Source organism: Leucopleurus acutus, assembly GCF_964270905.1.
Source record: "Leucopleurus acutus genome assembly, chromosome: X".
Taxonomy (NCBI): Eukaryota; Metazoa; Chordata; class Mammalia; order Artiodactyla; family Delphinidae; genus Leucopleurus; species Leucopleurus acutus.
In genome coordinates this window covers 86,114,269-86,123,180 of record NC_139148.1, presented here as the reverse complement: position 1 = coordinate 86,123,180, position 8,912 = coordinate 86,114,269, and the positions used below count along the sequence as shown (strand labels likewise).

General features: G+C 36.2%; 1 pseudogene across 1 annotated transcript; it reads right to left on the bottom strand.

Annotated features, from left to right (window-relative positions):
- Positions 1-2,084: 2,084 nt before the first annotated feature.
- Positions 2,085-2,539, bottom strand: LOC309978418 (large ribosomal subunit protein eL32-like; annotated as a pseudogene). The gene has a single exon. The product of its transcript is annotated as a large ribosomal subunit protein eL32-like (transcript).
- Between the last annotated feature and the right edge of the window lie 6,373 nt (positions 2,540-8,912).

The window sequence follows — 8,912 nt, the reverse complement described above, 5'->3', positions numbered from 1 at the left end:
TGCACAGTAATGATGAAAATTCTGAAAGAGATAAAGGAAACACTCCCATTTACCATTGCATAACCTTCCTAAGGAGACAAAAGACCTGTATGCAGAAAACTATAAGACACTGATTAAATAAATTATATGTCATCCAAACAGATGGAGAAATATACCATGTTCTTGCATTGGAAGAATCAACATTGTGAAAATGACTATACTACCTAAAGCAATCTATAGGTACAAAGCAATCCCTGTCAAACTACCAAGGGCATTTTTCACAGAACTAGAAGAAATAAATTTAAAATTTGTATGGAAACACAGTAGACCCCAAATAGCCAAAGCAATCTTGAGAAAGAAAAACGGAGTTGGAGGAATCAGGCTCCCTGACTTCAGACTATACTACTAAGCTTCAGTAATCAAGACAGTGTGGTACTGGCACAAAAACAGAAAGATAGATCAATGGAACAGAATAGGAAGTCCAGAGATAAACCCACACACATATGGTCACCTTATAATTGATAAAGGAGGCAAGAATATACAATGGAGTTTAGACAGCCTCTTCAATAATTGGTGCTTTGAAAACTGGACAGCTACATGTAAAAGAATGAAATTAGAACCCTCCTTAACACCATACACAAAAATAAACTCAAAATGGATCAAAGACCTAAATGTAAGGCCAGACACTATAAACGTCTTAGAGGAAAACATAGCCAGAACACTCTTTGACATAAATCACAGCAAGATCCTTTTTGACCCACCTCGTAAAGAAAGGGAAATGAAAACAAAAATAAACCAATTGGACCTAATGAAACTTTTAAGCTTTTCCACACAAAGTAAACCATAAACAAGATAAAAAGACAACCCTCAGAATGAGAGAACATATTTGCAAATGAAGCAACTGACAAAGGATTAATCTCCAAAACATACAAGCAGAACATGCACCTCAATATCAAAAACACAAACAACCTAATCCAAAAACGGGCCAAAGACCTAAATAGAAATTTCTTCAAAGAAAATATACAGATTGACAACAAACACATTAAAGCATGGTCAGCATCACTAATCAGTAGAGAATGCAAATCAAAACTACAATGAGTTATCACCTCACACTAGTAAGAATGGCCATCATTAAAAAGTCTACAAACAATAAATGCTGGAGACAGTGTGGAGAAAATGGTATCCTCTTGCACTGTTTGTTGGAATATATATTTATACAGCCACTATGGAGAACAGTCTGCAGGTTCCTTAAAAAGTTAAAAATAGAACTATCATATGACCAAGCAATCCCACTACTGGGCATATACTCTGAGAAAACCGTAATTCAAAAAGAGTCATGTGCCACAATGTTCATTGCGGCTCTATTTACAATAGCCAGGACATGGAAGCAACAGAAGTGTCCATCAACAGATGCATGGTTAAAAATATGTGGCACATATGTACAGTGGAATATTACTTAGCCATAAAAAGAAACAAAATTGAGTTATTTGTAGTGAGGTGGATGGACCTAGAGACTGTCATATGGAGTGAAGTAAGTCAGAAGGAGAAAAACAAATACTGTATGCTAACAGATATATACAGAATCTAAAAAAAAATGTTTCTGAAGAACCTAGGGGCAGGCAGGACAGGAATAAAGACGTATATGTAGAGAATGGACTTGAGCATACAGCGAGAAGAATGGATAATTTGGGAGGAAGTGAGAGAGTGGCATTGACATATATACACTAGCAAATGCAAAATAGATAGCTAGTGGGAAGCAGCTGCATAGAACAGGGGGATCAGCTCCATCCTTTGTGACCACTTATAGGGGTGGGATAGGGAGGGTAGGAGGGAGATGCAAGAGGGAGTGGATATGTGGATATATGTATACGTATAGCTGATTCCCTTTGTTATATTGTGGAAACTAACACAACAGCTTAAGGCAATTATACTCCAATAAAGATGTTAAAAAAAGAATAAAAGAACACACTTAGGTGGCTTCCATATCTTAGCAACTGTGAATAATGCTACTCTGAACATTGGGATTCATGTATCTTTTCAAATTAGTGGTTTTTTTCGAGTTTTGTGGTTTTATTAACACAAACACAATGTGCACCATGAGCTGTCTATTCATTTTCTTCACTGTCCAGCCTGGTATTGGCATTGGTGACTCTGATGGACAGCTGGGGTGCTCTTTCTGCAATGGTTTTGTGGTTCTTGGATAAGATATTGTGAATAATTTCAGCACAGTAAGATTTGTTGCACATCAGCAGCACTTCATGCTCCTTGATGCTGTGGACCAGGAACTTCCAGAAGCTGCTGGGCAGAATGTGTTTGTTTTCTTGTTGCTCCCGTAACTGATGTTGGGCATCAAGATCTGGCCCTTGAATCTCCTTCACACCCTGTTGTCAATGCCTCTGGGTTTCTGTCGGTTCCACTTTATTTTGATATATCAGTCTGACTGGTGCTGGATGAACTTCTTGGTCCTCCTTTTGATGATCCTGGGCTTCACGAGGGATCTGAGAGCAGCCATGATGCTGAGTAGAAGATGGCTTCCACCCCCATAGGGAGTTCCGAGGAAGAGAGGGGTTCAAATTAGTGTTTTTGTTTCTTTCAGATATAAACCAAGGAGTGTGATTGCTGGGTAATATGGCAGTTCTATTTATAATTTTTTGAGAAACCTCTGTACTGTTTTACACAGTGGTTACACCAACTTTCATTCCCAGCAACAGTGTACAAATGTTCCCTTTTCTCCACATATTCTCCAACATTTGTTATTTGTGTCCTTTTTGATGATAGCCATTCTGGCAGGTGTGAGGTGATATCTCCTTGTGGTTTTGATTTGCATTTCCCTGATGATTAATGATGTTGAGCATATTTTCATCTGCCTGTTGAACATCTTCATGTTCTCTTTACAAATATATTTATTCAGGTCTTCTTCTTATTATTAGTCAGGTTGTTTGTTCTTTTGATGTTGAGTTATATGCACTGTTCATATATTTTGGTTATTAACCCCTTATCAGTCACATTACTTGCAAATATTTTCTCCCATTCGGCAGGTTATCTTTTTATTTTGTTGATATATTCCTTTGCTGTGCAAAAGATTTTATGATTAATTAGTTTCCATTTGTTTATTTTTGCTTTTATTTCCTTTTTTTAGAAGATAAATTCAAAAATATTGCTATAATTTATGTCAAAGACTGTCAGCAAATGATCATACACCATGATCAAGTGGGCTTTATCCCAGGGATGCAAGGATTTTTCAATATCCACAAATCAATTAATGTGATATATCACATTAACAAATTGAAGAATAAAAATCATAGGATCATTTCAATAGATGCAGGAAAAGCTTTTGACAAAATTCAAATCTATTCATAATTAAAATCTCTCCAGAAAGTGGGCATAGAGTGAACATACTTCAACACAATAAAGGTCAAATATGACAAACTCACAGATAACATTATACTCAACAGTGAAAAGCTGAAAGCATTTTCTCTAAGATCGGGAACAAGAAAATTATCTTAAGAAATTAGAACAGAATTGGAGGAATCATGCTCCCTGACTTCAGACTATACTACAAAGCTACAGTAATTAAAACAGTGTGGTACTGGCACAGAAACAGACACGTAGATCAGTAGAACAGAATAGACAGCCCAGAAATAAACCCATGCTCCCATTGTCAATTAATCTATGACAAAGGAGGCAAGAATATACAATGGAAAAAATACAGTCTTTTCAATAAGTGGTGCTGGGAAAACTGGATAGCTACATGTAAAAGAATGAAATTAGAACATTCTCTAATGCCATATACAACAATAAACTCAAAATTGATTAAAATTCTAAATGTAAGGCTGGAAACCATAAAACTAGAGGAAAACATAGGCTGAACACTCTTTGGTTTCTTCAGATTTAGTGGCTAGGAAAGGCCTCTTTGAGGTGATATCTAAGCTGAGATATGAAGAAAAAAGATCTAGCTGTAGTAGCATTGGAGATAAAGAATGGAAGGTTGTTGGTACATTCTAGGCAGAAGTAAACAACTAACACCAAGTCCTTCATTTATTCAAATAATAAAACAAAGCCAGTGTGGCTGGACCATGGTGAGTGAAGGTGAGAATGATACGAGATCAGTTCATGGACTTGGGCAGAGAAAAGATCATAGAGGACATTGTAAGCCAAAAGAAAGTCTTTGGTTTCTATTTTGTTTCACAGCAAGTCCTTAGAAACAATTGATCTAGAGAGTTATGTGGATACAGGACAGACATGGGCATTCCTGTTGTACTGACAGACAGTTTTTGGGAGAAGAGGTAAAATGCTGTATCCCACTTTCATGTGAGAAAGAAGTTTAAAACTCAATACAAAAGCAAAAAAAAAAAAAAAGAAAAAAAAACTCAATACTGTTCACAGAATAGAACCTGAGATAGACAAATGTGACAGAGACAGAAAAGAGTTCCCCCACACAAGTAATTCTACCTACAACCTAACCTCTTAAATATATTCCCCACATTGCTGACAGAGTAAATTTCTAAAATACTAATCTGAACATATCATTTCTCTACTTTAGTTTCTTCTTTGCTTTAATGATTTTCAAGGTCCATAATGATCTTTCTGGAGCATGCCTTTCTATCATCTGTTCTCAATCTCCTACTCCCTTTTCACTCCAGGTGCCCCGGCCTACTTTCAATTTCCTATGTTTTCTTAGACGCTGATGACCCATAGCATATCACTTCCTTTGCTTGAAACACTTTTCAGTACTCCCTCCCTTAATTCAGCACAGATAAAAGCTTTCTCTGACCACTCCTGTTACCAAGGATGATAGTCACTATATTTAACAAGTAGTGTGGCACAAGCAGCAACCAATCAGAATAGATGCTTGTTACAGATGCTGGTTATACAGATCATATTTTTAAAGCTATTAGAATATGGCAGACACATGATAAATACTATATCATTATTTGCTGTTGTTATTATGTGAAGAAAAGACAAGTGAACATATCTGATTGCTATGAGCTTGTGGGCAGTTTTGTCTTGAATTTTTTGTTATATTAACATAATATTCATTTTACAATATAAATTAATAGCTGAATCATATAAATGTGTCATGACTTTTGTGGGGAGTGTGAATGGGTTGAGAAGAGATGTGACCTAACCAGAACTGAAGGTCAGTATCACTGGCTAGTGAGAGGGAGTGTTGTATTAGATTATGGGGTTTGAGCTGTCAAATGATGAGTTTGGATTTGATCCAGTAAACAGCAGGGTACCTTTGTAGGTACATGGACAAAAAGGATTACAAATTGTAAGTGGTGCTTGAAAGAGATAAATTTGACAGTGGTATGAAGAGTGGATTAGAGGACAAAAATACTTGAGACAAGGAATTTAGTTTGGAGATTGTTGTGGTCTTGCAAATAATCCAGAGTAGTGGGAGCCAGAATAGAAATAAAGGGCTAAATCTGATTGCTATTACAAACCATGCTTCCATACTAGAGAATGAGAACTGAAAAAAAGTTAAAAGGTAAGTAAGGGTGCAGTTAACCAAATAGGATGTGCAATTTTTACATGTCCATCTCTACTAAATTGTTAAGCACTCAGAAGCCTCATTTTCCTTGCCCAGAGCCAAATAATTGTATAGAGAATGAGGTAAAAATTAAGAGGAAAGAGCTGACATAATCATCTAAACAAAGCTACAAGGATCATCATCGAGGAAAGAAGTATAGTTTTCCATATGAATATCTATAGGATAGAGTGCAATAACCTTTGATCACACATACACAAAGCAGTAATATCTACAAGATACATGCTGTGCTTTATGATGAGGTCTGTAGGTGAGAAGGTGAACCTGAGTGTTTCATAAGAACTAGAAATATATCATTTTTTGATTAGTACTGTAGACTCCTGAATATTGTTAGAACTAATCTTTAAAATTGTTATGTGCTAGTTGTAAAACCCTAAGTGCTTTGGGTTAATAACTCCAACCAGGTTTCCAGTTTTATAAGTTGGTAGTTTCTCTGGGAAGACAGGTGCTGGAATTTCTCAATGCCAAATGAAATTGTCTAAGCCAGTGTATATACATTATCTAAACCATATGCCATTAGGCATATCCCTAAATATATCTGTATGTTCTAAATGAAGTTTACTCAGCCACCAGGAAGCAGAAGCCTCTTTAAAAATGTTGGGATGTTCAGATAATGTCACCAAATGAATACATAAAATAGTCTATTTGGACAAGGTTCATAAAGGAGTGAACAAACTTAGTGAACCAATCCTTCAAAATTTGTTAAGGCTAAAAGATAGATTGACACATGGTGGACTTGTTTACAAAGTTACCAGAACCTCAGCTGCCAGCATTCCTTAGATTTGAGGTGGTTTAAATTTAATCTCAGTTGCAAATAAATACATTAATTAATTAATTAATTAGAGGCAACTTGAGTATTTGGCTTCTCCATGAGTTTATCAAATACTGGATGTTTATTGTCTATTCCTTTTTTTCCAATTTTTTAAATTAATTTTTTTGGAGTATGTTTGATTTACAATGTTGTGTTAGTTTCTGCTGTACAGCAAAGTGAATCAGTTATATATATACATATATCCACTCTTTTTTAGATTCTTTTCCCATATAGGTCATTACAGAGTATTGAGTAGAGTTCCCTGTGCTATACAGTAGGTTCTTATTAGTTATCTATTTTATATACAGTAACGTGTATATGTCAATCCAGTTTCCAATTTATCCCTCCCCCCACATTTTCCCCCCCAGTAACCATAAGTTTCTTTTCTACATCTGTGACTCTATTTCTGTTTTGTAAATGAGTTCATTTGTACCCTTCTTTTAGATTCCACATATAAGCGATATCATATGATATTTGTTGTTCTCTGTCTGACTTACTTCACTCAGTATGACAATCTCTAAGTCCATCCATGTCACAGCAAATGGCATTATTTCATTCGTTTTTATGGCTGAGTAGTATTACGTTGTACTGTTGATGGGTATTTTTGTTGCTTTCATGGTCTGGCTATTGTAACTAGTGCTGCGATGAACATTGGGGTGCATGTATATCTTTTTTTTCAGGAAGAAAGTGATTTTTTTAACAACTTTATTGGAGTATAATTGTTTTACAATGGTGTGTTAGTTTCTGCTTTATCACAAAGTGAATCAGTTATACATATACATATGTTCCCATATCTCTTCTCTCTTGCGTCTCCCTCCCTCCCACCCTCCCTATCCCACCCCTCTAGGTGGTAACAAAGGACCGAGATGATCTCCCTGTGCTATGCGGCTGCTTCACACTAGCTATCTATTTTACATTTGGTAGTGTATATATGTCCATGCCACTCTCTCGCTTTGTCACAGCTTATCCTTCCCCCTCCCCATATCCTCAAGTCCTTTCTCTAGTAGGTCTATGTCTTTATTCCTGTCTACCCCTAGGTCCTTCATGACATTTTTTTCTTAAATTCTATATATATATATATATATATATGTTAGAATATGGTATTTGTCTTTCTCTCCCTGACTTCAGACTATACTACAAAGCTACAGCAATCAAGACACTATGGTATTGGCACAAAAACAGAAAGATAGATCAATGGAAGAGGATAGAAAGCCCAGAGATAAACCCATGCACATATGGTCACCTTATCTTTGATAAAGGAGGCAAGAATGTATAGTGGAGAAAGGACAGCCCCTTCAATAAGTGGTGCTGGGAAAACTGGACAGGTACATGTAAAAGTATGAGATTAGATCACTCCCTAACACCATACACAAAAATAAGCTCAAAATGGATTAAAGACCTAAATGTAAGGCCAGAAACTATCAAACTCTTAGAGGAAAACATAGGCAGAACACTCTATGACATAAATCACAGCAAGATCCTTTCTGACCCACCTCCTAGAGTAATGGAAATAAAAACAAAAATAAACAAGTGGGACCTAATGAAACTTCAAAGCTTTTGCACAGCAAAGGAAACCATAATCAAGACCAAAAGACAACCCTCAGAATGGGAGAAAGTATTTGCAAATGAAGCAACCGACAAAGGATTAATCTCCAAAATTTATAAGCAGTTCATGCAGCTCAATAACAAAAAAACAAACAACCCAATCCAAAGATGGGCAGAAGACCTAAATAGACATTTCTCCAAAGAAGAGATACAGACTGCCAACAAACACATGAGAGAATGCTCAACATCATTAATCATTAGAGAAATGCAAATCAAAACTACAATGAGATATCATCTCACACCAGTCAGAATGGCCATCATCAAAAAATCTAGAAACAATAAATGCTGGAGAGGGTGTGGAGAAAAGGGAACACTCTTGCACTGCTGCTGGGAATGTGAATTGGTTCAGCCACCATGGAGAACAGTATGGAGGTTCCTTAAAAAACTACAAATAGAACTACCATATGACCCAGCAATTCCACTACTGGGCATATACCCTGAGAAAACCAAAATTCAAAAAGAGTCATGTACCAAAATGTTCATTGCAGCTCTATTTACAATAGCCCGGAGATGGAAACCACCTAAGTGCCCATCATCGGATGAATGGATAAAGAAGATGTGGCACATATATACAATAGAATATTACTCAGCCATAAAAAGAATATTACTCAGCTATTTGTAATGAGGTCGATGGACCTAGAGTCTGTCGTACAGAGTGAAGTATGTCTATTCCTTTTTGTGTTCCTTTTAAAAGCTGATTTTCTTCCTAGTAAGTTCTTTCGGCCAGTTGGTGGTTATATGATGCCATCATGTATGTGTTGTTTTACATTTTCTTTGGGAAACAACTTGGGAATGAAGCAATATAATTATCAGCCATTATATCTTGATGAATATTCTATTTCTAAACAAGCTGTGTTTCCTTCCAGGCCCCCTGTGTTTAACAGTGAACATTGGCAGTAACCAGGAAACAGTGCTCTTTGATATACTTAAACATTCTGAATGAAGTATTTTTCTTTATTTTTAAGG